Here is a 27,814-nt window from a genome sequence, read left to right as displayed (position 1 = left end):
GCAGTTGATTCTTCCAGAATGTACGTCACACTGACATCCTGCTATGAAGGAAAAAGGAATCCTGGGGTCCAGGTCCAGTATGGGGTGAGAGGGCAGCTGTGACTGAATGGGCACATTCAGCAGTTGGTATGCGTACATTTTCTACTTTGTCACAGCTCAATAAAGTGGGGGAAATCCCATAAGCAGTGAAGAAGGCCATGCAGAAATCCCATAAGCAGTGAAGAAGGCCATGCAGAGTAGAGCGGCGGAGCACTGTGTCTGCCACATGCCAAAAGACTCTGGAAAACATTCAGGAATGGCAGGTAACTAAATCAAAAGAGGGAAAATGACCCAAACAGGCACCTCCCAGCACAGTGCATCCAAGTATTTGGCAGGGTAAAGTGGGCATTTCTGGGGATAAAACTGAAGGACTCACATGTACTCGAACACTGAGGTCTCCAGGCCTCTCTTTTTTTTTTTTTTTTTTTGGTTCTTTTTTTCGGAGCTGGGGATCGAACCCAGGGCCTTGCGCTTCCTAGGTAAGCGCTCTACCACTGAGCTAAATCCCCAGCCCCTCCAGGCCTCTTTTTACTTTTTATGTTGAGACAGGATCTCACTATGTTACCCAAGCTGGTCTTTTTTTTTTTTTTTTTTTTTTCTTTTTTTCGGAGCTGGGGACCGAACCCAGGGCCTTGTGCTCGCTAGGCAAGAGCTCTACCGCTGAGCTAAATCCCCAACCCCCAAGCTGGTCTTGAACTTGAGATTCTCCTATCTCTGCCTTTCACACAACTGGCATGAGAGGCCTAGCTGCTCACTGAAATTGTAATAAGCGTTTGGCAAGGTGCTCATTTGAGACAAAGGAAGTTCAATTTACAACAAGAATAAGCAAGCGTCTGTTTAGTGGCAGTGACTCTAAAGCCCATCTTGTCAGGAATGGGGAGGCCATGATCTGATCAGAAGTGACCTCAAAGCCCAGCTCCCTAGGCATGGCTGTGTTGCTATGGAGACGCACACGTGTTACTGTGGAGTGTGCTGGCTCCTGCCACTTAGGAGACAGTGTGGAGGTGTGAGAATTGTCATTCGTGTCCTTAAAGTGTGTGTGTGGGAGTGTGTGTGACTGTGTGTGTGTGAGTGTGTGTGTGTGTGTGTGAGTGTGTGTGTTCATGTGTGTGTGTGAGTGTGTGAGTGTGTGTGTGTGTGTGAGTGTGTGTGTGTGCATGTGGTTTGCATTAACTATTATTTTCAGTGCTGCAGCTGCTAATAGCTGTTAGCATTGTTCTGAATATCTCAATATAATGAATGAATGTATGAATGAATGAATGAATAATGAATAAAAGCATGTTTATTTCCTTGTTTATTGAGACAGGGTTTCTTTGTGTTGCAGCCCTGGCTGTTCTGGAACTCATTCTTTTAGACTAAACTGGTCTTGAACTCACAGAGATCTACTTGCCTTTGCCTCCAGAGCACTGGGCTTAAAGACATGCACCGTGCCCAGCTGAACATAATTTTTTTTAAATTCTTTTTTTTTCTTTGACAGTCAATTCTTTAAAAATATGGGATGCTTCATACATTTGTGTTGTTATCTTCACACAGGGGCCATGTTGATCTTTTCTGTATAGTTTCAATTTTAGTATTTGTGCTACCAAAATGAGCATCCTTAAGATGCTAAAGGTGTGCGTTATTTCACCTGGGTTTGGGGAGCTCTGCACACAAATAAGCCCACAGGGCCAAGAGCAAGAGAGCTTCTAGGGTTTTCCCAGTCGAATCTCAGGATAACACAATGCCCAGGAGGAGTAACATTAATTGTATGTGTGAACATGTTTACATATAGGCATGTTTGCATATGCATAAGCTTACGTACGTAGTATATATGTATGTGAGTTCATGAGCTTACGTGTATATAGTGTCTATATGTGGTATGAGTACATGTGTGCACGAGCGTATTTGTCTGTGAGTGCATGTGTGTGCATAAGCTCATGTATGTGTGGTGTTTATGTGTATGAGTACATGTGTGTTCATGTATGAGTATATATGTGTGATGTACACGTGAGTACATGCATGCATGTATTGATGTTTGTGTATCTATGTGTGTGTTCATGCATTAGCATGAGCCTTCATGCCACTCCTAACATCATGAAGTGTGAACTGCGGTCCTATGTCTACTAGACTTTACAGGAAACTATTAACCTTTGCCCATTGACTCAACCCTTGTGAGTTCCCACAGACCCAGGGTGAGGCCCCAGTTCCACATTCTCCCCAGCTATTTCCTGTCAGTCATTCTGAGTGGTAGGAGGTGAAAACTAGTAGCTTCTATTTTTTTTTCTTTTTTCTTTTTTAAAGATTTCTTTATTTAATGCATGTGAGTACACTGTCACTCTCTTCAGACACACCAGAAGAGGGCATCAGATCTCATTACAGATGGTTGTGAGCCACCATGTGGTTGCTGGGAATTGAACTCAGGACCTCTGGAAGAGCAGTCAGTGCTCTTAACCACTGAGCCATCTCTCCAGCCCTAGTAGCTTCTATTTTAATTTCTTTTTTTTTTTTTTTGGTTCTTTTTTTCCTTTTCTTTTTTTCGGAGCTGGGGACCGAACCCAGGGCCTTGCGCTTCCTAGGCAAGCGCTCTACCACTGAGCTAAATCCCCAGCCCTTTAATTTCTGCAATTCTCAGTGTGCTGAGTATCTGCTGCAATCTGGGTGAGAAATATCCTTCACATGCTCAGTTGTTTGAACATTTGGTCCCTGGGTGGTGTCGTTGTCTGGGAGGCTAGGGAACTTCTGGGAGGTGGGATGTAATCCGAAGCTGATCACTGGAATAGGGAGCTGTTCTGTAACCTTTCCTGGGGAGATAGGAAGAAATGTCTACTCATCCCAAGTGCATCAATGACAACCTCACCCAAATCAGTGAGATTGGGGTACAACTTATGGGAGAAGAGGGAGGATGTTTAAAGGAGCATGGATACCTTAAAGTCAACTGAAAAGCCCACCCCAGCATCAGTGAGCATCCTGGAGCTCCCTGCACAACTGGTAGGCAGTTCCACTGAAGAGTCTTTTCTCCGGCAGTTACTACTGTTTATAGAAGATGGGGAGGGGTCTTCTGAGTCTTAAGTTTCGTAGTCTTCCAGAACCTTGTAAGTTTCCTTTACTTCTTGATCTTAAGGAGGGAATGTTTCAATTAGAAAGAAATTGCTTAAAAGGAGTCTTGAGGGTTAGAACCAGCCTACGATTGTCAGTGGCTTTGCTTTGCTTCCTGGTTGGTGAAGATGCGAACAAGCTACACACCTTCACTGTCCCCACCATGTCACCATGTCACCATGTCACCATGACTTCCCCACCATGGTAGACTGAATTCCCTCAGTCTCTGAGCCAAAATGACCTGGCCTTGTTGACATCGCTCCTTCTTTGGTATTTGGTAAAGCAACAAGAAAAGCAACTGGTAACGTGTCTCTGCCCATACTGCTGTGTTGCCACAGCGTCTGCTTAGATGCTACACTAAAAAGCCCACTCCAGCATCAGCTAGCATCCTGCTGGTAAACTTGCTTAGATTTTCAGTCTGATGTTTTGAGTTCTTTGGTTCCTTCTTAAAATTTGAGAGCCCACGACCCATTGTCACAACTCCATCACTGGACAACTGACTTGCAAGTATTTCCTTTAAATACTTGGTTGCTATTTTTTCTTAAGAAGATTTCCTTTACATTTTATTTGTTTTCTTGTTTTGTAGAGGTCTGAACTCCTGCTGTGGCACACATGCGGGGACCAGAGGATAACGTGTAGGAGTTCTCTCCTCCCACGTGTGAACTCAGATCATCAGGGTTAGCGGTCAGCACCTTTTCCTGCTGAGTCATCTCACTGGTGCCAAAGGATGTTTTGTCACTGCGCACCGTGGCCTAATGTGAATTGTCTTTAGAAAGAGGATGCAAAAATATATTGCATTTTAGAAGAAAATAGTCGCTTGCTCAAGACTTTGTTTTAAAGGGGGGAAACTTAGAGGCGTGGCAAGCATTTTAAACCAAAATAACTTTTTTGAACATGTTGAAAGAAGAACATACTCCCTGGGTGAATTAATGTCATTCAGGACCACACAGAGCAAACTGAGAAACACTGATCTAAGCTGCTCCCAACAGCTCTTTAACACACTGTCGTATGTTTTAATTATGTCTTCCTCCTCCTTTCTCCTCCTTGTTCTCTACTCTTCCCTTTCCTCTTCTTCCTCCCCCTCTTAGGCTTTCTTTTCTCTTCAAACCCCTCTTTACAGACAGACAGACAGACAGACAGACACAAACACACACACATACACACATACACACACACACAAGCTGGGATCAGGTGGGCCATGCGCTCTCTGATGGAGACTCAACCTGGAGACTTGGCAGGTTTATTTTACACATCAGGAAGAGAGATTATGTATTCTCACTTGAGGTCTTTTTTTTTTTTTCATTTCTTTTCTTTTTTTGGAGCTGGGGACCGAACCCAGGCCTTGCGCTTGCTAGGCAAGCGCTCTACCACTGAGCTAAATCCCCAACCCTCTCACTTGAGGTCTTGTAGGGAAGCCAGGAAGCTGTCTCAGGTTGCAGTCATCTGGAAGGAAGCGGATGGAAGCATCAGTTGCTAGGTTTTGCATATACGGGTCAATCCTTACACAGTGGTCAATCCCTTGAACACATTGGTACTTTAACCAGAGGAAGGCTTCGCCAATTCTGAGCCTGGCCTGTATAGGATAGGTTTTGTAGACCTCAGGGCCTCACGGGGAGGAAGGAGTGAGTTTGAGGCCTGGGGCCCTGGTCAATAAAACACAGTCACTCAGGACTTCATCCACTCCTTACACAGCCATCCGAGGCTACCTCAGCTCTCCATGCTGATACTACTGTCTCCTCTTCCCCCTCCTTATCCTCCTGTCCACTTCCTCTTCCTCCTCCCTCTCCTCCCACTCCTTCTCAGGGACAGGGATTGGAGACTGGGTCTAGGATATGCTAGGCAAGTGCTCTCTTGAGCAGCATACTTGAGCATCTTTCCATTTTCTTGGCAGTGCCTTTGGAAGAGCAAACACATTCAAGGTCAAAGTTAAACACAACAGCATTCTCATCTGCCACCTGTGTTTGCAATGCCGAGACCTCTGTCTAACAGTTAAAAGATCGCCTTTAGCCTCAAAAGAGACTGCACTTTTACACTGTGCTGAGACTGTGACACCACCCTTGTATCTGTCATGGATTTCCCATTACATCTGACTGCCCTTCCCTGATGGGCACAGGGAGTCGAGTGCCACAGCTTCCTAGTAAATGCACTTCACTTGAAAAGCAGGTGGCAGGACCCCATGGAGGTCCTTTTGGAGTTTCTTGGCTCTTTAGATTCCACACACAGTCTGGAATCCTGATGGCATCGTGATGGACTTGTATTAAAGAAATCTCAGAGGAATTCAGAGATGGTTGGTATTGGAACAGCCTCGAGCCTCCCGACTGCTGAGCATGGAGGTCAGCGTATTCATTAAGCATCTGTTCTCTTCCTTGGCTCTCCTTCCTAGCTTCTTCCTCACCTCTCTCAGGAGCAGCAGGCATGCATGGGGCCGAGGCACTGTTGCTCAGACCTGGAAACTGAGTCTCATGTCCCAGGGAAGGGGAGCACTGCAGAGGGAGCTATGTTACCAATGGGGTGGCATCCCCCACAAGCCCAGACTTAGGACACTTCAGTTTCATGTGGAGCAGACCTCACTTTCCCAGAACTGGCTGAGGATCGTATCGACCCTCCTGGAAAGTTTACCTCCACCCTCTCCATTTTTTTTTTGCATTCTTTAAAAGATTTGCTTTATTTCTGTGGTGTGTGTGTGTGTGTGTGTGTGTGTGTGTGTGTGTGTGTGTGTGTGTGTTGTGGTGTACCCACCAGAGAAGACTTCTCAGATATGGGCTCAAACCAACAAAGAGTCTTTCTTAGCCAGTGACTACATTAGGTGTTCAAGATCCCAGTGTAGCCCTAAGTCTTTCTCAGGGTGAGTTTTTAAAGCCTAAAACCGTTTCTCACACTGACATACTTCAGCTAACAAAACAGCTAGCTAGAAGCAGAACTGCAGAAGCTGAAAAGCAAGACTAGTACATTTAGAGACTGTCCCAGAACTATAAACTTTGATGGACTGAGTCTTCCTTTCAGTTTTGGCGGGTGCTGTCATATACTGAGTTTGATGGCCCAAAGGGTACTCCCATCATGGAGTCAGTTGTGCTAAGGGCTGGGGGCCTGTTACATAAGTGTGTGCTTCGTGTTTACAAATGGCAACAGAGGCAAGAAAAGAGCATCAAAATCCCCTGGAGCTAGAGTCGTACATGTTTGCATGCTGCTAGGTATGGGTGCTGGGATCTGAACCCAGGTCCTCTGGAAGAGCAAAAGGTGCTCTTAACCACTGAGCCATCTCTCCTGGTTCCTTTTTAATTTTCATTCTGTGTGTGTGTGTGTGTGTGTGTGTGTGTGTGTGTGTGTGTGTGTGTGTTCTTTTAGCACATGGGTCTTGGGATTGCACTAAGGCTTTCAGACTTGGCTGTAGGCTCCTTTACCACCCAACCTATTTCTCCTGACTGAACGCTTTCTCCCTGAGCCTGGTTGTTCCACAAACATTACTAGCAGAAAGCATGGGGGGTGATGCATTCTGCTGAGAAACCTGGTTTTGGAGCCTAGGAGCCCCTCGAAGGAACTGAAGACCAAAAAAGGAAAAAAAAAAAAAAGTGGCCGGAAATCCTCAGTTCAGGAGCTGAATTGGTTACGGAGTATGAGTTGGGAAGGAGAAAATGAAATTACATTAGGAAGCTTAAAAGATAAGAGTTAACAAAGCCCACACCACATCTTCTGGGCTGTTGGAGATAAGGATATTGCATGGTTCACAACAGAATTTCATATTCTGTTTTCAGCAGCCTCCGGAAGGTCAGAGTAATAGTTCTGTACTTGCTGCTGCCCAAGCTCCTTTGACTTAAATGCCACTGTGCCAAAGTGGAGGCAGGGAGAGGGTAGGCACCACGTCAGCCCTGTGGTGCATGGTCTGTTCCAGCTGACGGTAAGCTGTGTTTCCCTTGCTTCCTCCCTCCCTCCCTTCCTTCCTTTGTTTTGCTGAGACAGGGGCTTATGTAGCCCATGATGGACCAGGAATTGCTATGGAGCTGAGGATGATTGTGACCTCCTGACCCTCCTGCCTCTTAAGTGCTCAGGATTACAGATGTGTAGTACCACGTTCAGCTGTTTTTGTGTTTGGGAGAACACAGGGTTGCTTTGAGACACAGGGTCTAAAATATCCCAGGGTTATTTTTTTTTAAAACATACTTTATTATTATTCTATGCATGTGCCATATTTGAATGTGTATGTATGTGGGGTCTGGGGACAGCATGTGGTGTCAGTGTTCTCGTTCCACCTTTACACAGGTTCTAGGACTAGAACTCAGGAGGCCCTGCATGGCAAGTACTGTCTTGCCTGATCCCTGGCCTTGAACTCTTGACCCCTCTGCCCCTATCTCCCAAGTGCTGGGGTTACAGGAGTGCTCCACCCGAGTGCCCGACTTACAGGTTTCTAATTTCCATAGGATTCAGACCACATAGCCCAGTAGGCGCTAAGTTTTTGAGTGTTTGGTGTATCCACGCCCCTTCATCTGCTTTGTTGTCAGGCTGATGTGGGTTTCACAACTGAGCAAACTGCTCCTAACTGGGAGAGAGTATGAGCAATCTGTTCTTCCATGAAGGATTATGGACGCTTCCAGAGAAAACACTGGGGCCTGGGGGTGGGTCATATTTAGAGTTTAAAAACAAAAAGTTTTTTTTTTTAAATTTCGTGTATGTGTATGCAGAGCTGTGCGTGGGTAGTTGCATTAGAGTGCAGTGGGCCACAGAGGCCAGAAGAGGGCGATGGAACCCCCTAGGGCTAGAAGGTCAGCCACCTGATATGGCTAAGAACCAAACTTGAGCCATCTCTTCAGCATCTTTAGTAATCACCCTTTTAATGATACAGTCAACTTCCTTAACAGGTACAGGGACATCTGGAGGAGCCTCTGCGCTGCTGCTCGGATTTGGATTGTAGTCTCCCCTCCTTAGCAAAGGTCCTCTGGGGCCCTGAGTATGTCATGGTTCTGGACCAGCTCCTCTCTGCTTGGGTGGGGTTCAGACTCAACAAACTCTTTGATGTCAGAGGCTAGGGGTATCTGCTTAGCTGCACGTGTTGGTGCAGGCCTATGATTCCAGCCCTTGGGAATCTGAAAAAGGAGGGTCTGGAATTTGATGCCAGCCTATGTTACCCAAGTTCCAGTGACATAGGGAGACCCTGGTTCAATTGAGGCAGGGAATGCAGGGAGAGACAGCTGGGACTGAGAGACGTTTGAAGGATAGTATAGAAATGTGGTGCAGAGGAAAATCCCTAAAATCTACAAAGGCAATTCTAATGAAGTCTCCTAACAATGGGGGTAATGGGGTCCCAACTGGCCAACTCTTGTCACCAAACAAGTCTTCCAGTACCAGGACTGGGTTGCATTCAATTGAGTTGTTGGCTAAGGGGGTTCCATAGAAATCCCCAATCAGCCTGGGCTGATATGAAGACAATAGATTACTCCCTGTAAACTTGTCCCATTGCCAAGGACAACATCCACACAATTCAGTGAACATGGAGATAACAAATTGGAGCCTACATGGAACCTTTACCCCTAAGTTCTAATGTCTTTGGTACAGGAAGGAACTCTGCAGGCTACCAAAAGGGAAATGTAAACACCAATCTAGCTAAAACCCCTTTGATTTACAATATGTCCTGACTTCAAGACATGCTCAGGCAATGGTGGTGTAGAACTTGTGGCAATAGCCAATCAGTATCTATTTGACCCAAGGCCCACTCCAAGAGACAGAACCCACACTTGACACAGTTTGGGTGTCAAGAGCCAGAGACTAGATAACTGAGAGACCCAGGGTAAAATCAAATATTGCTGGTCTAAAACAACAACAACAACAACAATAATAATAAGTAACAACAAAATTACTCTAGTGATACTCGGCTATACTCAGAGAGGTGCCTTATTCATCCATCATCAGAGAGACAAATACAGACACCTACAGCCAGATATTCTGCGGAGAGAGAGACAGAGATACAGAGAGAGACACAGAGAGAGAGAGACAGAGACAGAGACAGAGACAGAGAGAGACAGAGAGAGCTTGGAGTTCTAAAAGCGATGTGTCCATTAAATACTTCCCCTCAGAGCTTAGGGAATCCCTTGGAAGAGAAGGTGGGAAGAGTGTAAGAGTCAGGGGGATGGAGGACACCAGGAGAACAAGGCTCTCTAAATTAACTGAGCAAGGCTCAAGCAACCTACATGGGACTGCACCAGGTTCCCTGTGTATTCTTTATAGTTTCCGGTTTAGTGTCTTTATGGGACTCCTGCATGTGTGAATAAGCGGGTCTCTGATTCGTGTGCCTACTCTTTTTGTTTGTTTTTGTTTGTTTGTCTTTTTTCATACAATATATCCTAACTGAGGGGCTGGAGTGATGATTCAGTGGTTAAGAGCACTGTCTGCTCTTCCAGAGGTCCTGAGTTCAATTCCCAGCAACCACATGGTGGCTCACAACCATCTGTGATGTGTTTTTGGTGGCTTCTTCTGGGTTACAGGCATATATGCAGGCAGAACATTGTATACAAAATAAATAAATCTTTTAAAAAAATATCCTAACTGCAGTTTGCCAGTCTTCCATTCATCTCAGTCTATCCACCACCAACTCCTCTCTGCCCCAGATCCATCGGGTCTGCCAGGGATATCAACCAAAGTGGCATAGCAGGTTACAATAAGACTAGGCATAAACCCTCCTTATCAAGGCTGGGCAAGGCAACCCAATAGGAGGAAAAGGAGCCCAAGAGCAGGTGAAAGAGTGAGGAAAACTATCACTCCCACTGCTGGGAGTCCTATAGAAACAACAAGCAACAACCGTAGCTTATGTGCAGAAGACCTGGCACACCTCATACAGGCTCAGCAGTTGCTGCTTCAGCGCTGTGAGCCCCTGTGAGCCCTGCTTAGTCAATTGTGTGGGGTGTGTTTGCCTGGTGATTCAGTCCCTACAATTCTTCCTCCTCTTCTTCTACAGGGTTTCCCCAAGCTCTAAGGTGAGGAACCTAATGAGAGACCTATAATTTGGGTTCTCTCTCTCTCTCTCTCTCTCTCTCTCTCTCTCTTTTTCTCTCTCCCTAATGTTTCCTTGTGGGTCTCTGCATCTGCTCCCATCAGCTGTTGGAAGAAGCCCATCTGATGTCTTATGCCTACTCTCTTGGGGCTCCCTTCTTTTGTTAGGTGACCTTGTCCAACTTTGATGCTATTGTTTTTATTATATTATATTTTGTCATATTCGGTTGTTGTCTCCTAGACCATTCTTTCCTAATGAGAGATAGAAAAGGAGTGGATCTGAAGGGGAGGGGAAGTAGGGAAGGATGGAGAGGAATAGAGGGAGGGGAAATTGTACTCTAGATACATTGTATGAGAGAAGAATCCATTCTCGATGAACGAAAAAAGCCAAACAAATTTAAAAGAAAATAATTTAAACAGTTATATGCCTACTCAACTTTTACAGTTTTCTAGGGCAGGTCCTGAGCCTGAGTCCCGGGCAGGCCCTGCTTACAGGCAGGGTTTGGCACTTAGAGCATATTGTGTTCAGATTTGGGGCTCCCCCCCTGCAGCTCCATCCTGCTTTGACCTCCTCCTCATCCCACACCCTTCTCCCAGGACACTTGAGTCTTGGAAGCACAGCCCTCCACCAAGAGGTGATCTCATCTATTCCTGCCTGGTTTCCTCTGTCCCCATTCCTTTAAAGAGTTTAATTTTTTTTTTCAAGCTAGGGGCAGTGGGCAGCAGACTGAAGCAGGAGGACTGCTATGGGTCTGAAGTCAACCTGGACTGCTTGGTGAATATTAGATCAGCCTGGGCCATTGAGCAAGACACTCTCTTGAAACAAAACAAATCTCTCCAAAGCATCTCCTCCAGAATCCTCACTGAGTTTGTTCTCCGAGAGTCTGTTCTGTAAAAGTCATTTGCAGTATCTGGAAGCAGAGTTGGTCAGACGGCCTAGTGACGCCCCTGGCCCAGTACCTGTACCGCTTAACTCTTCCCTGTCTCAATTTACGCCACTGACTGCTGGCAAGACTGAAAGAAAATGTCACAGAAACACACGCAGTCACAGATCTCACCTCAGAGGGAACCAGAGACAGTTTATTCTAGAGACAAATATGAGTGACCGTGGCTTGGGAACACAGATGCATGTCACTACAAATACCACCGTGGTAACAGTTTGATGATGTTTTAACAGTAACAGAACAAAGAAAGTCGCAAATGAATACATTTACAAATGCCTTGGTGGAAACATCAGATAGGCAGGTTACAGAACAGTAGGGGAGTCTCTCCTATAAACCTTAGATGCTATCTAGTGACCTTTTAGCCTTTGGGTCAGTAGAAGCTAGAGGTTCTTTAAGTCAATGCACTTCAAAATCATTTGTTAAGTCACACACAATATAGGAAATAAAGAGCTTTTATTGGGCTAAATATTGCCCAAGTTAATTTGGCTCTGGATTTGCAACATTCCAGCTCCCAACAATCTCAGAAGCTCTTATCAGTCAATCAGCATTTAGAAACTTTAACAAAGGTGTGGCTTTTTTCCCCTGAGAACTTCCATTCATACAAGTCTCCTGAACCCCTGCCTATTCATTTTGTATAGACCTCAATCTGAACAGAATGTTCTCGTCTTAGAAAACCAAAATGAAGGTAATTGAAAAGGTGAAACAAAGACTTTCTACATAGTTGGAGGCTAAGGAATCCCAGAAATGAGGTTGAATCTAAAATGGAGTGTTAACTAAATACATCATATTCCCTAAGTCCATCCAAGTTTCAGGAATGCAGTGGATAAAACTGTACTTAGAGGGGAACTGGCCATTGTGACAAGGAGGGAGGAGAGGATGGAATTAGCGGGAAGTCACCCATTATCCTAATTCAAATGTATTTTTTAAAATAATACAGGGCACGGCTAGGGATAAGGCTTAGCAGTAAAGTGTGTGGTGTATATGGATGAAGACGTGAGTTCAACTCCCCAGAACCCACATGAGGGCTTGACTTGTAAGCCCATCACTAGGGTGGGAGTGAAGAGAAGGGACCCCAGAGGCTCATTGGATGGCCATTTAATCCAATTCAGTGATTAGTAAAAGACTCTGCCTCAAAATATAAAGGGGGGAGTTGACGAGCTGGCTCAAAGGTTAAAAGTGCATACTGCTCAGCAGAGGACCTGAGGTTATCAGTACCCATATCAGTGGTTCAAATCCCTTTTAAGTCCATCCCAGGGATCCAATGCCTTCTTCTGGACTTTATGGGCATCTGTAAAACACACACACACACACACACACACACACACACACACACGCCCTCACACATACCTGCACACATCACACACATGATAATATGATAAATCTAAAAATAAAGAGAACAAATTATTAAAAATAAAGGTGGAGTGAGACACGGTGGTGAACACCTTTAATGCTAGCACTGGGGAGGCAAAGGTGGAGGGAATCTTTGTGAGTTCAAGGCCAGCATGTACACAGCAAGGACCATCAACAGAGTAAGACCATATCTCAAAATGAATAAACAAATGCAGAGAGTAATCAAGGAAGAGACCTGACTTGGATCTTTGGCTGTTATGCACATAGGTTCACACATGCACACACCCACAGTAACAAGCTTATATAACACACACACGCGCACACACACACACACACACACACACACACACACATGCACACACATGTCCTTGTTCATTTTCTGTATTTCTGTGGTAGGGATAGAAGCCAAGGCATTGTGCGTGGCCAGGTAAAGCCTCTGCTACTGAGATATACTCCAGTGCAGCAATAAACATGACTAAAACTCAAACAAAGGCATTAGAAATGCTCACAGGGCCTATGAACAAGTTCTGCAGGAAGAAGACTGAGGATGGCAAATTCTGAAAAGACAGAGCCAGGGCATTTTGACAACAACACTCATGTTGCCCTGCAGAGACAAAAGTCTCTAAGCTGATCAACCTGGTGTTTAAACACGGGAAGGCTGCAGGCTGCTCCCTGGCAAATACACTGAAACTGTTTTAGAAACATGGCTCTCAGGGAAGTTGACACCCTATGTGACTCAGGCAGCAAAAGAAAACCGACTGCTCTTGTAGCAACAGATGACATACAAAAGGCCGAGGAGCAGAACTCTCAACCAGTAAGTGCTTTTAAACTTTCTACATCATTTTATGAGATCACTGTATCTTCAGGACTTGTGATGGTTAATATTGGCGTCAAGCTAGGAGACAAACTTGTGGGCATGTCTATAAGGGGGTTTCTAGACTGGGGTTACCTAGCCCACCCTGAATATTAGGGGAGACACTATTGTATGGGTTGGGGTCCCAGACTGAATCAAAAAGAAGAAAGAGGGGCTGGGGATTTAGCTCAGTGGTAGAGTGCTTACCTAGGAAGCGCAAGGCCCTGGGTTCGGTCCCCAGCTCCGAAAAAAAAGAACCAAAAAAAAAAAAAAAAAAAAAAAAGAAGAAGAAAGAAAGCTGAGTGCCAGCATTCACTCTCTCTGCTTTCTGACTGGACACAATGTGACCAGCCGCCTCACACTCCTACCACCATGTTACCCCCACCGTGATGGACCGTGCCCTCAGACGGTGAACCAAACAAACCCTTTCTTTCTCAAGCATTTTACTGTGGCAAAGAGACAGAAAGTTAATAGATGTGGAACCATTCAATATGGAAGAGACTCACCCTCTCCAAATCAGGGTAGGATTTGTAAAACTTACATCAAAGAGCAGTGCAGTCAAGAATGACCTCATGGTTAGGCAACCTTGCCTGTTCCTGCTACACATGGAGACGAGCAAGGGACAGAGGTTGAAGACAGGAGCCATAAAGAGGACAGGCTGGGATTTGTCCCACCAGGAAGTACGTGTGGCTGGGAAACAATTCACCCGTTGCTGGGATTTGTCTTCATCCAGAACACAACGCCACACCTGGATGATGTCTCAATACTCACCTGTCTGTCCACTTTTAGTTATCTTCTCAGTCAACAGAGGCTCCTCAGTTCGCTCACGGGAGCCCCAGGAGCTGGAAGGCGCTCACCCAAAAGCTTCTCTGGAACAAGGCTCCACCCTAAGCCTACCCACAACCCTGATCTCACCTTAGTACTCAAGGGACTTCAATGCTGAGTGATTCTTGTGCTGATGGGGCAAACCCGAAAGTCAGTCAGAAAAATTTGTTACATTTCATTATAGGCCTCGTTGGCCTGTTTGTAAGAGTCTGCTTTCAAAATGAGATTTCTTTTACATATGTTCTGACTCTCTGGTTTGGAGACTGTGTGTGTTGTGTGGTGTGTGTGGTGTGTGGTGTGTGTGGTGTGTGGTGTGTGTGGTGTGTGGTGTGGGGTATGTGTGTAGTGTGTGTGGTATGTGGTGTGTGTGTGTGTGTGTGTGTGTGTGTGTGTGTGTGTGTGTGTTTCTCATTATTGGGACAAAATACCGGATCAAAGCAGCTTCAGGAAGGAAAGGAGGACCTTGGCTCATAGCTGGAGAGCACAGTTCATCATGGTGGGGAAGGAGTGGTTGCAGGAGTGTGAGGCAGCTGGTCACATTGTATCCGCAGTCAGGAAGCAGAGAGAGATGAGCGCTAGTGTTAGCGCTCTTTCTCCATTGTATTCATACTCGACTGACGTCCACTGGCTGGTGAGATCCACACTGAATTAATTCCTACATTAATTAACCCAACCTAGAAACGTCCTCAGAGACAGGCCTAGAATTTTCCTTCCATGGTGATTCTTAATCCCGTAGTGTTGAAAAGCAAGATTAACTGTCACATACCCACACACTCGGACCTGCCCATTTCCTCAGTTTGCTCCACGTCTTTTCTGCATCCTGACCCAAAGCATTCAGTATAGTTGCCTGACCACTCTGCAGTCTGGCCTGCTCAAGATTTCCTCAATGGACTTGAGCCTAAGACAGCACTGATTGAGACCTTTTGACTGATCCCCCTGGGATGCAGCCTTCACTTCCTCTCAAAAGATACACACCCAACCCTCTGGGTCTAGATACATCCTTCCTCTCACTGCCCCCTAAGAAAGCACAGCAAGTGCTCTTCTAGGCTCACTCTGGCCCTAACCATTTCTTCCTTCTTGATGTCAGGAAGGCATCAGGTCTCCCCTTGTGGCAGCAACTGTCGCTACTGGGGTGACTCTGGCTACAGGTCTGGCAGACAAAGCAGGGCCCTTTCGTTCTGTCCACTCTATTGTTTATAATTTTCTTCATTAATGCCACAGACATATAATTTAGAATTATTTCTAGGACTTTTTATTACTGCTATTACTGATAATGTATTTATTTGTTTTGAGATAAGGTCTAATTTTGTAGCCTAGAATGGCCTAGAACTCACAGGAATCCTCCTGCCTCCTTCTGAGGGCTGGAAATGTAGGTGTGAGCCACCATACCAAACTGACGTGTGTGTGTGTGTGTGTGTGTGTGTGGTGTGTGTGTGTGTGTGTGTGGTGTGTGTGTGGTGTGTGTGAGTGTGTGTGTGTGGTGTGTGTGTGTGTGGTGTGTGTGTGTGTGGTGTGTGTGTGTGGTGTGTGGTGTATGTGTTGTGTGTGTGTGTGTGTGGTGTGTGTATGTGTTTGGTGTGTGTGGTGTGTGGTGTATGTGTTGTGTGTATGTGTGGTGTGTGTGTGTGTGTGTGTGTGTGTGTGTGGTGTGTTTGTGTGTGTGTGTACACTGCCTACAACCATAACCATAAACAACCATACCTCCCAACGTGATGACAAATCCCTCTGAAACTGTAAGCCACAAGACAAAAAGAGAAGCAAAGCAAAACAAACAAAAACCACCTCCACACACCAAACAACCAAACAACCAAACAACCACAAAAAACACAAGGCAACAACAACCCTCCAGCATTAAATTGCTTTTCTCAATGTATAAAAAAGAGAAATAACTAAACTAATACAGATAACAAGTATCTCAGCACTTACACATCTTTCTGTCTTTGCTTTGTTTATGGTTTGTTTTGATTTGGCTTAGTATTGAGACAGGCTGCCCTGGAACTCATAGAGATCCACTTGCCTCTGCCCTTGCCCCTGACCCCACCCCCTGCCCCTGCCCCACTCCTGCCTCTGCCTCTGCCCCTGCCCCTGCCCCTGCCTCCTCCCTGTCCCTCTCTGCCTCTGCCTCTGCCTCTGCCTCTGCCTCTGCCTCTGCCTCTGCCTCTGCCTCTGCCTCTGCCTCTGCCTCTGCCTCTGCCTCTGCCTCTGCCTCTGCCTCTGCCTCTGCCTCTGCCTCCTGGGGACTGGAGTCAAAGGCATTCTCCACCTCTCCTGGTTATTTTCTCTCCTGTTAAGAGAGTACATGGTTTGGGAGATGGCTCAATCAGTGAAGGATCCCTGTGGGGCTCTGAGTCTGGTTTTCAGAACCCATGTGTAGAGAAGGAATCCCTAACATGGTGGCATGTGCTTGTTGCTCCGGTGTGAGGAAGTGGAAACAGGAGGTCTTGCCAGCCTAGCCTACCTGGTGAGCGCTGAGCCAGGGAGAGACTCTATCTCAAACACCTGGGTTGATATCTGACACCTGAGGTTCATATCTGGCCTATAAACATGAATGCACACACACACACACACACACACACACACACACACACACACACACACCTGCATGTACAAGCACACAAGCACACATGACACGCACATACAACCTGCGCAACCCAAGGAACATAGGCCTCTCTTCTCCCTCGGGGCTGGTTGTCTTCTTTGCTGGGTATTGGCACCAGTATTGCTAGCAGAGGTAAATATTTTCTTTTTAATTGTTTACTGGAAGCTTCTGACTATTAGGGGAATTAACGTTCTGGGCTACTTATGTATTCCTTTTTGGTCAATGATTAACTAGTTCTCTTACATAGAAAGGTCCTCTGCATACCAAGATGGTGACATGACAGTAATGTAAGACAATGCTGTCACCAAGCTCACACCTGGTGATTCAAGCACAGCAGGCCCTTGTATGTGCTGAGCATGAAGCAGCTGGGTTAGTCTCTAAGGTCGCTGTGTGGTTCATGCACACCTTACGGAAAGGTGTGCAGGACATGGGCCCCGCTGCTCCCACCCCTGCCTGCTGCTCCCACCCTTGCCTGCTGCTCCCACCCCTGCCTGCTGCTCCCACCCCTGCTCCTTTTAGTCTTTCTTTTCGAGTACCACCTGCGGTTGCTTCATTTTTCCCCTATATCGAGGCCACATCGATTCCATCTCTTCTTGAGGCAGCCTCTGTCCCCAGGGAAGGGGTTTATTCTGTGGCTTTGGATGACCCAAAAGCCAAAGGTTCAAGTGTAGTCTAGACTTTTCCCCCCAAGCTTAGCTAAAAACTATCATGTGGCTGAAACAGTTGCAAAACTGGCAACGATTGGCCACAACTGTACTTTCCTCAGGGCTCTGCACTTGCCTCAGCTTGACTATCAGCTGAGCTTGGACACAGGGTAGATGTTTGTCCATTTCCTTTAAACCTCAGACATGACCCATCACTGACTTCACGTAGCTTTTATTAAAAACTAGAGTGTGGGGCCAGCAAGAGGGCTCAATGGGTAAAGGCGCTTATCGTCAAGTCTAATGACCTGGGTTCAATCCCTGGAACCTACATGATGGAAGGAAAAGTTCCCTTCCCCTTCTCATAAGTTGTTCTTTGACTTTGACCTCCACTCATATTCCCCCCATCCTCCCTTCACACACACACACACACACACACACACACACACACACACACACTAAAAGTCTTAGCATTTTTTCTTTAAAGAACTAGATATGGCGCTGAGGAGATGGCTCAGTTAGTAAGGCACTTGTTTGACCCCATGAAGTCAAACAATCATGAAGACCCCAGTTCAACCCACAGAATTTGCTTAAGAAAGCCATGTCTGATGCCACTCACCAGTAATCCAAGTACTGGGGAGTCAGAGATGGGCAGGTCCCTAGGGCTCAGTGGCCAATCACTCAAGCCTTCATGGTGAGTTCCCTCTTCAGTGAGAAACCTTGTCTCAAATCATGGTGGTTGGCCTCTGCAAAACAATACCCAAGGTTGTCTTCTGGCCTCCACTAGCATGCACACACATGCACCTGAGTGAACACGCACACCCACAGACAACCTCTCTGGCCAAAGCTATATCTTCCCTGGCTTCCTTCCAGAGCTGTAGATTGCTAGGCCACACATCAAGGCTGGTGAGTTTGTGTGAGGAAGTGCCCATCTATATAGCAAGGCTGCAGAGACATAGGATCTCTGGTGCAGACTGCATTTGCTCTTGTTTCTTAGCTCAGTTAGGGCCTCAAGCCCAGCCATGTTGCTGTTGGAGACAGGGGCCCTCAGCCTGCTCCAGTTCTGGTACTCTCACTCTGATTCACGAGGATGGCCCATGGCTTGGGACGAGTGTCTCCCTTATTCATCTTCTCTGAGGTCAAGTGGGGACCATGGGGAAGTGAACTCAGATCTGGGTAATCTGTGCTCACACCTGGAGCTGGTCTTTTGAGTATTAAAGTCTTCCTTGACTACCTAGGGAGGGGCGGGTCAGCTCTACTTGTACCCCAGAAACAGGTTTACTGGCTAGAACTGTTTTTTTTTCCCCCTCCCATTTACTCAATTAAAACTAAGTTCAAGTCCCTGTCCTTAAATCTCAAATAGATTCAGAGACTGAACCAAGCAAAGCATGAGTTTCTCTAGTCATTCCTAAATCTTCACATTTAAATCTTAAAACATTTTTTTTTTAATTTGTATGGGGGTTTGCCTGCTTGTACGTCTGTTCACCACGAGCATGCTCGGTATCTGCCGAGGCCAGAAGAGGGCGTCACAGATGTGAACCAGATGATGTGGGTACCGACTTGGTACTGAACATTGGCCCTCTGTAAGAGCAACAGGTGCTTTTAACTGTGGGGCAGCCTCTTTAGGTCCAGCCTAAGGAAACTTCTACAAGAGCTGCAGAGAGAAACATTGTAACTCTAAAGTTAAATGGATAGTCCAGGCTCCTGGATGGAAAGGAAATATTTTGACTATTTCTATTACTCTTAATTTGATCTGTAGATTTAAGGGTACCCCAACTATTAAAAATCTCAGCAGGAGGGGTTGGGGATTTAGCTCAGTGGTAGAGCGCTTGCCTAGCAAGCACAAGGCCCTGGGTTCGGTCCCCAGCTCCGAAAAAAAGATAAAAGAAAAAAAAAATCTCAGCAGGAAAGTCGGGAATAGTGGGAGACAGCTGCAGCCTCATCATCTGAAAAGCCCAAGATGGAGAGTCAGAGTCTAGTCCAGGTTACCTAGCAAGACTCCAGCCAAAGAGCAAAAGTAATAACAATTAAAAAAAAAACACATTAAGCTAAGTATTTCAAGACTGAAGACAGAGTATAAAATTTATATGAAAGAGCAGAAGACACCCCCCCCCCCAACAGCAAACACAGTGTGGAAGAGAAACACAGTCCAATGACTTACACTCTCTGCCCACAAGACTTACCATAGGAAATGGAGAGGTGGTCAGCGATCAAAAGCACTTGCTGTTCTTGCAGAAGACCTCAGTTTATTTTCAGAATCCACATGGGACAGCTCACAATCCTTTATATCAGTGTCAGGGGGTGCAGTGCCCTCCTCTGGATGCTCTGGGCACTGTACACACATGGCATATACACACAGAGACATACATAAGAGTAGCAATCACTTTAAAAGGCTACAAAGTTATTGTGTAATATGGGCAAAAGAATAGATAAACAGCCCAATAGGCGTTCTATAACCCAGAAAGAGGCTCTCATGATACAATCCACCGGACTCTGACCAGGGAAGGAAGTGCAGCAGATTTTCTGTTTCTTCAGGAGTACAATAAAGACAAAAGAATTCTAGGCACTGGCTTCAAAATTCACTTTGAAAGGTATCCCAGGGCTGGGCTGCAGCTTAATGGAAAAGCACAGGCCTAGAGAGCACAAACAAGGTCCTGGGTTTGGTCCCAGGACCGTGTTAAATAAACACACAGGCAGATAAAAGGATAATAGATAGATAAACAGATAAATAGATCGGGGATATACAACAAAGCCACAAAATCCCCTAAGATAACCAGCTCGGAAGAACCGGTTGGCTGGCCTTGGCTGTGATGATGACTTAGACAAGACACAAAAGATACTGACTGTGAAGGGAGGGTTGATAAGCTGGGCCTCATTAAAATGTAAAACTTCAAGGGGCTGCAGAAATGGCTCAGCAGTTAAGAGCCCTGGCTTCTCCTACAGAAGACCCAGGTTCCATTCCTACCACCCACATCATGGCTCACCGTTGTCTGGAAATCCAGTTCCGGGGGATCCAGTGTGCTTCCGGCCTCTGTGGATGTAGCGCATAAACATACATGCAGGGAAACACTCATATGCATACGATGAGTAATTCTTAAAAATTCTTTTTTAAAGTTTCTTTAAAAACTTTTGTAAAGCATTACCTGATAATGTACTCGACTCCCAAAGTCTATAAGCGACACTTTACAAAATCGCAAAGGGTCTGGGAAGATGGCTGTGGTAGAGGTATTTGCTGTTGAGTCTAAAGACAAGTTTGATCCCAAGATCCACATGCTGGAAGGAGAAAACACTCCCAAAAGTTTTCCTTTGGCCCCCCTACTCACTCTCTCTCTCTCTCTCTCTCTCTCTCTCTCTCTCTCTCCCTCTCTCTCTGTGTGTGTGTGTGTGTGTGTGTGTGTCCCCATCTCGCTCTCCCTCCCTCTCCAATAAATAAATAAATAAATAAATAAATGTAATAAAGTTATTTTTCAAATTACAAATGGGTGAGGTCAAGCACAGAATCCAGTTGAGAGGGGTTGCCCAGCCTGTACAAACATTAACACAACCCATAGATGACTTACAATATAAGCAAGGTAGAGAAGGATGTCTCACTAATGAAGATATGCAGATAGCAAATAGGCGTATGGAAAGATGCCCAGTGTCATATGACAACTAGAGCGAAAATGAGATGCCCACTGCATACCTTTTAGAATAGCTAATGCTCAGGCAATGACATCACCAAGGACTGACAAGGATGTCGCACAGCAGAAAGAATCCCTCGCCAATGACGAGCATGCAGAACGGTAAAGCCCGTTTGGAAGACAGTTTGGAGATTTCTTCTAAATCTTAACTTCCATAAACCACCATAGCAACTTCACAGACCTCCAGACAGAAATCTGCACACGCACAGGGTAAAAGCACCTGTGCTGGTTAAACTTGACCCGAATCTCCTGGGAAGAGTCTCCTTTGAGGAATTATCTAGATCAGATTGGCCGGTGGGAGTGTCTGTGATAGACTGTCATGATGGTTAACTGTTGTGGGAAGACCCAGCCCAGTGTGGGGCTCACCACTCCTTAGGCAGTGGGTTCTGAACTAGGAGTGGAGAAATTGAGTTGAACCCATGCAAGCAGGCGTGCGTGCGTGCGTGCATTTCTCTCCGCTCCCGACTGTGGATGTGATGGGGCCCTCTCAAGCTCCTGAGGCTGGAACTTCTCTGCTGTGAATGTGACCTGGAATTGTAAACGGAAACAAATCATTTTCTCCCCAGGTTGCTTTTTTGGGGGTGGGTGGGAGGGGAGGTATTTTGTCACAATGGGAATGAGATAGCCAATTTATTTGTTATTATCATATTACCAAACAAAACAAAATGTCCTTTATGAGGCGAATAGATAAACAGCCTATGATGGATATAAAGTATCAAGTCATGAAAGATGACGGGAGCACATGTGGCTGAGTGGAAGAAAACAGTCTAACATGATTCCCTCTCCCGGACATGCGCATAAGGCAAAACCAAGGAGACAGCACCAGCACTGCGTGGGTGGGGGGTGGGGTAGGGTAGAGGGAAACAGGGGAATCGTGGGATGTCTGAAGTGAGAGAACTCTTCAGTTCTGTCTCTCCATGGCAGGAGTATAGCAGTAACATGTCAGGAAGGATTAGACTTCATCACTCCATCACCCCTGGCCAAGGCACAGCACCACAGTGGTCCACCACAAGAACAGAATTCACTTTTTCATTCTCATAATCATTCATTTGGAGGCTCCGGGGATCCTGGGACCTCGTGCATGTTAGGCAAGCACTCTGCACATTATCAATTAGCCCAAAGCAAGCTGGAATCGGGGTAGGAGAGGGTTAGCCTAATCTCACAAACTTTTTCCAAGGGCAGTTTCTGTAGACCGAATATCAAGTGGCCCAGGTTGTCCTTGACCCTGAACAAATGACTCTCCTTTCTCTGCTTCCCAGTGCTGGGAATACAGGTGTATGTAATATACCTTACATAATACACCCGGTTCTCTTTTTTTTTTTTTTTTTTTGGTTCTTTTTTTCCCGGAGCTGGGGACCGAACCCAGGGCCTTGAGCTTCCTAGGCAAGCGCTCTGCCACTGAGCCAAATCCCCAACCCCCCGGTTCTCCTTTTTATAGTAAAAATATCATGTCTGTACATGGGTGTGCATGTTTGTGTATACACAGAACTCGGAGGAGGGTGGCAAGTGTCCTCCTCTATCACTCCCACCTATTTCTTTAGGGCAGGGTCTCTCTTCCATGAACTGGAAGCTCAGGTTTCCTCAGCTACTGTGGAAGCCAACAAGCCCAGGTGTCTTTCTGTCACCATCCTTCTTGGAGCTGGGGATGGTCAGTAACAGCGTGCTATTTTGTTGAATGAGTGCTGGACTCTTTGCAAAGTAAGCACTCTTAACTGCTAAGACATCTGTCCAGACAGTACCTTTTTTTGAGATCTATTAAAATATCAGTCTTGCAACCACAAGAGCTTGGGTTGAACCCACAGACAGGATCTTGGGGTAGACCCCATGATTCAGGCATGAGTTCAGGCCGCTGAGCCCCTAGCTCGAGAGCCCAGCCTGGTCTTCTGACTACTGTGCAGCAATAAGCGTGGGTGGGTTATCACTTTGATGTCTCGTTGCATTTGTTACACAGCCACCGAACACTGATGTAACATAGCAGACAGGAGCCAGAGACCTCCAGCAGGAAATCAGGAAGCATTCTGAACTCAGCCCAAACAAACAAAGCTACATGATCTGCAGCTTTGTCTAATTCAGCCCAAGCTGGAGAGGGAGAAAGGTCTCAGGGAGCCGGTTACCGGAACTTCTTTAAAGGGACCTAGGAATAATATAATATACTATAATATAATTTATTTATGTATTCATTGTTAAAAGAAAGAGTCTCATGTAGTCCAGGCTGGCTTCAAACGCTCTGTATAGCTGAGGGTGTCCTTGAACTCCTGATCATCCTGTCTCTGTTTCCCAAGTGCTATGATTACAAGTGTGCTCCATCAGACCTGTCTATGTGATGCCAAGGATGGGATTCATGGTTGTGTACGTTCTAGATGAGCGCTCTAACAAACTCAGGTCGTCTTCCTGTTTGCAAGGGGAACACATCACATGCCAGGACATCTTCCCAGTCCTGAAAGAACATTCTTTTTTTTTTAATTTTTTTCTTTATTTCTTCCTTGACCAAGTTATCATTGAGTAGAGTGTTGTTCAAGGTCCATGTGCATGTGGACTTTCTGTTGATTTGTTGTTATTGAAGACCACTGAAGGAACATTCTCTCTCTTTTTTTTTTTTTGTTCTTTTTTTTTTTTTTTTTTTTCGGAGCTGGGGACCGAACCCAGGGCCTTGCGCTTCCTAGGCAAGCGCTCTACCACTGAGCTAAATCCCCAGCCCTGAAGGAACATTCTTAAGTACAGTGTTAACTTCCTTCATGGACATGAAGCTACTGGGGCATCTGCCCTCACTGACTTGGATGGCTTATCCGTCATTTTAGCCAGGAGCATGGAGTGGTTTCTTGTAGTCCCTTCTTTTTTTTTTTTTTTTAAACAATTATTAAAGGGACACGAGCCCACTTGAACATGTGGCTCTAGTAGACCTTGCCCTTCTTCACAATTCTCTCTACCTTGCTAAAAAACCTGTTAGATTATATTCCTAAGGCTTGCCACCATTTCTATTCCTTTATTTGACTATTTCCTCCTCCCAAGACTGACTACCAAGGTCCAACTATCAAAGTAGTGAAGTCCGACAATTAAAAGCCCCCTTTGGCTCACCTAGTCAATATGCTTAATTAAAATTAAACACCTCATCCTTACTCTAGGTTTCCCCTTGTACCTTTATAACCTGCCATTTTCCTATGGGTCATGTCTGTCTCCTCCTATCCAGAGGCAGCCCTTTGTGGAAACTCCAGGACAAATACCCCTCTTCCCTCCCTTCCTCTGTTCCCTTCCCCCTTTGCTTCATCCTCTATCTCCTGTCTTTGCCTCTTATTCCCTACCCTCTATCCCTTTGGTGCAAATAAATATCCTTTGTGCTGAGAACTTGGTCTTGGGGGTCCTGAGCCAATATTTTTCCTAACAACTATATAAAAAAAAAAACCAGAATTATGTTCATTACAGAAAATAAGAAATAAAAATATAAACCCAGATAAATCTGTAAAAAGTCAGGTGGAATGGCATGTGTTTGTAATCTCAGAACTAGGGAAGTAGAGATAGGTGGACCCTGGGACACACTAGCCAGCCAGCCTAACGTACTTGGCCAGTTACAAGCCAATGAGAGACCTGTCTCCAAGAAGGTGGATAGCCCCTCAGGAATTCACTGGCCTGCACATACATGAACATGAACACAAAGAAAATTCCTTTGAGGCTCTGAGGCATACGCCTCCCAGCATCTAAAGTGTGGCAGCAACTGCCAAGGAATTGTTCCTCAAAGGGGAGACACTTGGTTCTTCCCAGTTTGTTCAGAGGGCAGCACTGTCCCAACTCCACAGCCAGGCAAAGACTCTGTAAGAAAAGAGACCGATACAGTTTGAGACATAAAAAATCTCTCCAGTCAGGTCAGCAAGTCAATACACGTGGGATAACACTCGAGTGGAGTTTGTCTCAGGACCCCCTGCCTAAGGGATGGTGCTGTTCACCATAACCTGGGTCTTCCCCTATCAGTTGGTCAAAACAATCAACCCTCCAGAATCATGTCCACAGACCAACCCATATTGATAGTCCCTCACTGGTAGTGCCTTGCCTGTTGACTCAGGGTCCTGTCAAGTTGACAATTAAGCTAACTGTGACACCTTGAATTTAGAAAAAAAAATCTTTTAAAATACAGCATAAAATGGAGCTAGAGAGAAGTAATCAATACATTTATAAAATTCCTTTTAGAAAAAATAGGGATGCGGCTCATGTCTCTAACCCTAGCACTCAAGAATCTGAGGCAGTAGGATTTCCATGAGTGCAAGGCCAGCCACGCTATGTAGTGAGTTCCAAGCCAGTCTGGAAAAAAACAAAACAAAACAAACAAACAAAACATTAGCCCCCAGCCTGGGTTACAGAGGGAAAAAATAAAAAATAAAAAAAAACTAACCCCCAAAATAACAAAGAAAACATCTTTGAAACATACTATCAGAAGAATGAAAAGAAAAACCACAGACTGGGAGAAGATGCAGACAAGAATTCTTTCCCTTCAGTAATAAGACAAACAACTCAACAGATAATTAGAGAAGCATCTTAATAAACGCACCCCATGACTTGATAGCCCATTAGAGAAACACAAATCAGAGCCCGAAGGATACTCACACATGCTGGTCAAAATGGCTAGAATTGAACTTGCCAGACTAAATGGTGGGGAGGATGAGGATGTTGTAGACACCACTTGAATGCTTTAACAAAGTTACCCCAGCTTTTACTGTGTCCCCCAACCCTGCTACTCTTTGCACAGAAGTAAAACCATAACCCCCAGAGAACACACTTGAGTGTGAAAACTCCTGCAGCTTCCCTGGTAATGTCCCCAACCTGGGATCCAACGAATGACCTCAGAAAGTTAAATGAGTAAACCGACTGTGGCTTACGCATGTCGGGAAACTATTCAGCAATTAAAACTAATGAGGGATTGAGGACGGTGGGCAGAAGAGTGGCCCCCAAGGAGGTTCATGCCCCAGCCTCCGGGAACCTGTGTGTGTTAGCTCCCTGTGACTGGGAATTAGAGCTGTAGGAGGAATTCAGGTCGCTAAGCAGCCGACCTCACGGTGGGAGATTATCATGGATAACAGAATGAGGAATGTAATCACAGGGTGCAAATACAAGCTGAAGGCTTGGCCTGGGAGGTGTATCTGACCCTGTGACATCAGTGCTCCAGTGGCCAATGCCTGCTCTGCAGGTGGACTGGGCCCAGAGCCAAGGGATGCTGATGTCTGGGAGCTGGGAGGAAGGGCGCTGGGGGTTTCCTGTTATAATCCAGTTGACATCAGATTTGGGCTCGGTGACCCCTTAGGAATTCAGACCTCCACAATGCATCCTTATTGCTCTAATCCATTAAGTTGCAGCACGTTGCTACTGCAGCTGTGGAAATCAAGTGCAGTGAGGTACCAGGCAGTGTGGAGGCATCTCAAAATAATCACGCTGAGTGCAGGAAGCCAGACAAGGACAGACACATGATGTCTGGCTTCATCTATATAAAACTTAGACTCATCTGCAAGGGCAAGCTGAGGAGAGTCTGCAGGGGGAGCTTTGGGAGTGGGGAGGAAGCAGCATGGAATATGGGGGGATTGTGCCAGGGGACACATTCCAGAATATCTCTGATGTCTGCACCCCACCCCACCCCCAGCATGTTCCTGTTACAACATAAGATCGGGCTTCAAAAAAGATGGTGATAAACACTTGCTAAAAACAGGGGACGGGGGCAAAAGATGCCTGATGTCTTGATAGGAACATGGGAGAGTTGGTTGGGGGACAGACACGGCAGTGTCCTCAGAAAGTAAGACAGGCAGAGAGATCTGAGCCTGCCAAGTAGGTCCCTGCCTCCCTGTGATTAAAGTGAGGCTGGGTTTGTGATGGCTTTGGGTGGGGGTCTCTTTTCTTGTTTCCAGGAGCCCTGGAAGTTTCAGGAAGGCCCGTAGAGGAGAGCCTACCTAAATTAGATCCCACTGTCACCACACTGCTGAGTGGATCTGATCGTGGGAGTCAAGACAGAGCTCAAGCCATGAGATGAGAGAGCTAATTCAAGTCCAGTGCCCATTCCAGACTTTGGGGTTGATTCCAACAAACCGAGAAGTGGGAGGAGAAGAGATAGAAGGTAGAGGTGTGGGTGAGCCACAGTGGGACTTCAAAGGCCCAGGGCATGGGCCTTCCTCCTGATCCAGCCATGGTTTGTGGCTGAGTGTTATTTGTGGGTTAGAGTCTCTCTGGCTCAGGATCTGCAGGGTCTTCCCGCCTGAGGAATGGCAGGACTTGAGAACTCCTCTGTGAAGTCCATGGGAGTGAGGCATTATGTTATAGGTGCTGTCTAGGACATCGTACATTACAACACCAGAACACTTTGCCCATCAGGGATTCTGACACCTGATTCATAGATTCAGCCCTTAATGGGGAGAGCCCAGCCATAACCCTGATAGGGATGGGGACTTCCTCAAAACTGCACAGGAGGCAAAAAAGTCCAGACAAAGAGATGCCATGTCCTTGAGCAACTTCCTCTTGTGGGTGGCCTAAGTGGCCTCATCTGGGACATAGGGACAAGGCCTTGCCTGCTCTTTGGGTCAGGGTGGTGAGGATGAGATTAGATGTTCTGGTGGCTATGATGTGATCCATGGATGTGAAAGGTCACCTTCTATAGGTGACTCTTGCCCCTCATCTTGAGCTCTTAGTGTCCCTTTCTGGGTCTATAATGTTACCTCCCATCCTAGGCTTTTTACTTCCTACTCAAGTCTGCACTGGGAGTTGGCAGGCCAGGCCCTGTATCTGTTACTTTGCCCACTGCTGGAACAAAATGCCCACTAAAAGCAAACTTAGGGGAGGGAAGGTCTTTGATTCAGTTGTTG

General features: G+C 46.0%; 1 protein-coding gene and 1 non-coding gene across 2 annotated transcripts in view; both read right to left on the bottom strand.

The window, feature by feature from the left end:
* Tnni2 (troponin I2, fast skeletal type) overlaps positions 1–27,814 on the bottom strand; it is a 144,677-nt gene that overhangs the window by 18,490 nt on the left and 98,373 nt on the right. The gene's annotated exons all lie outside the window — the stretch shown is intronic.
* On the bottom strand, positions 1,527–1,634 carry Rnu6-81 (RNA, U6 small nuclear 81). Its single transcript, XR_005499970.1, has one exon. It is a non-coding gene; the product is annotated as a U6 spliceosomal RNA (small nuclear RNA).

This window comes from Rattus norvegicus, chromosome 1 (genome assembly GCF_036323735.1).
Source record: "Rattus norvegicus strain BN/NHsdMcwi chromosome 1, GRCr8, whole genome shotgun sequence".
Classification (NCBI taxonomy): domain Eukaryota; kingdom Metazoa; phylum Chordata; class Mammalia; order Rodentia; family Muridae; genus Rattus; species Rattus norvegicus.
This window is presented reverse-complemented; position numbering and strand designations above follow the sequence as displayed.